This window comes from Penaeus monodon, chromosome 22, assembly GCF_015228065.2.
Source record: "Penaeus monodon isolate SGIC_2016 chromosome 22, NSTDA_Pmon_1, whole genome shotgun sequence".
NCBI classification, from domain to species: domain Eukaryota; kingdom Metazoa; phylum Arthropoda; class Malacostraca; order Decapoda; family Penaeidae; genus Penaeus; species Penaeus monodon.
The window spans coordinates 21,197,947-21,200,594 of NC_051407.1; positions in this window are offsets into that span (position 1 = coordinate 21,197,947).

The following is a 2,648-nucleotide window of genomic DNA, read 5'->3' on the forward strand; positions in this document are numbered from 1 at the left end:
CAGACAGACAGACAGAATATGTGTAGATGTATACAGTACATATATATAACACCTACACGCAAGACAAGGCCCTGAGCGCGTAGCATCAACCAAGAGTTGTCTTGCATAACCAGCTAAATAGTTCACTTTCCCTGTCACTGCCGCGACCTCTCACCTAGTCGTGAGTTGCGTGCTTCGTCATCATTGCGTACGGCATAGTTGTATTTCCCCCCTCACTCTCAGCCTCCATTACTCTGCCTCGAAGTAATTCTCAGCGTGCTTGGGGACTCGGCGCTTTGGCATACGCAATGTTGGCCGATTGTGTAGAAGCAGTAGCAGAAAAATGAGGGAGTTCCACATTTTTCAAGGGTTTACTTTCGCATTCGGTTTAATAGCTGAGTCAAGTCGCGCATCAAACCGTGTGTGTATATTCCGACGTGAAGACACGCAAGAAGGCGGTTATTTTCCGCATTGTTGCGTAGGAAAGTTAGAAAGTCGATGGCTGTATTTATCTTGGCGTCGGCAGGTACTCCCGCCAAGCCCACTTTGTGAACCGTAATCGGCATTGTACGTGAATCGATAGAAAAAAGCACTGCTAAGAGAAAGAAAAAGGCCATGTTTTCTTAGAGAACACATTTATTCGTCCCCAGATGTCGAAGAGATATAGTGAGCCCTCTGACCGATGTGGTATTTCTGCCGGAGGGTCTCTTCCCCACGTCACGTAGGGAGGTGGTTGAGGGTTGTTACTCAACTGGGAGACCAGCGTTAATATGCTTCTCTCTCTTCCTCCTTTTCGCTGTCATCTCCTCGGGTGTCGTCTCTGTCATAAAGTTAAATTCACAAATTGGTTTTATTGTTTTTTTTTTGTCTAGAAGTTTTTAATTGGTCTAATTAACTTCTTTCCTGTTCATGGTTACATTGTCTTTTACCCATTAAGGCAAGCCACTGCGCTTTTTGCTTTGGATTGCCAAAATACAATTGGAACCAGTATGTTCATTAAACTAGTAACAGTCATGCCGAAGTTATAATTGGGCGCTGGCAATGGTGTGCGGAAGTGATAGTCTCTACGAGCTTGGAGAAAGTTCGCTAAGTCGTCGTAGCGATGTAGAGGTAGATGAAGGTTGTGTAGACGTGGTGTAACCGCCCGGCCCCTTCTCCTACGCACCTCGTGTCGTTGTTTATTGTTATAGAATCTTTGGGGAATATTGTTCATGGTAATATAGGGCTGTTCTACTTGAACACAGTCACGTTACCTACCGCAATTACAAGAGTAGTGTGTATAGGAGGTTTTGTTTGTTCGGCGTTATGTACAGGTAATGTGCGTGTGTTCCGGGCTAGCCACAGGTATAGCGGGAAGGGGGAAGGGCCGCAACTCTCTCTTGTCGCTTACACCGTTAGTGTTCTTAGTGGCGAGACCACGTGTGCACGTATACGCTCACGTCTCCTCCCTGTCTGCCTGAAGATCCGCCCGCGCCGCCGCTTATGAGGCCTGCACGCGGAAGACCAGTGAGTTAGATTACTTGCCCGTCCTTGGATACGTAAGGACGTGTTTTGTGCGATAGTGGTCATCCGGGTTGCACGCAGAACTAATGCAAAATGCTACATCTCTCGACAGAAAAAGACCTCCAGTCGTTCTTTGTCTCGTCATTTTACCGACGAATACTCGGTGTCGTGTGGGAGTACCTGTAGCTGTTGAGGTTACGGCATGCAAGGGGTGCACTGTCCGTCGGATCATTAAGGGATACGCTGTGGCTTGATCGATATCGGCGTGGCCTGCTCACAGGTGCTCACGCCGGGGTTGTCACGGCCTTGGGGCTGTGGCAGCGGACCAGCAAGAGGACGAGGGTGGTCGGGCGCCACGCTGATTTCACCACGCTTACGGCTCTGCTGGCGGAGGTGGCTTGGCGGCCTGGAATGTGGGTCTCCGGTGGCGCCAGGAATGTGGAATGGCTGAGTGTTTTTAGGTTATGGTGTTTTTTGTAATGAATTGCTGGCACTAGTTTGGTTATTATGCCAAAGCACGACCATAGTTGATCGTAGAATTCTGTATTCATCATGTATGTAAGGTATCCTGCAATCACATAAATAACCAAGCGACAAGACCCTGCTACTTCGTTAGCGTTCATATAATAACTCATTAATATGATATTTTATGTTATGGGTCCAGCAGTAGGGTTTCGTTCGCGTGTCCAATAGCTCGTCAAGTCCCAGAGAGCGAATAAGCAAATTTATTGTTCTGAGGTGTTGGCGAAGGGGCGGTGTTTGCCCAGGGCCTGGCTAAATAGTGCGACGATTGCAGGGCGGAGGGACTTGTTGACTAGTGGGGTGTGAAGAGGGGTGTTTGGGGCAGGCGGACACAGCGGCGGCGGTTCTCACGGGTATTCGTGGGGATCGTGCATTCCCCACATCATTTGGCTACGTATGTAGGATGTGGTCACGTATCGCGTGAAAGGCCCAGCATTCCGGTGTCTTTCATTTGCCTCGGTGGTCAGTGCGTCGGGGCTCGCGGCCTCGCGTATTTGTCACTCGGGCGGCTCATTTCATTTGTTCTTGTGACTGATTGGCATGTTCGGTTGCCCGGTTTGTGGTCGTGTCCGCAATGCAGTCATTTGTGTGCATATTAGTTGCTAGTGATAACACTTGGATCTTGCACACATAATCATACACTT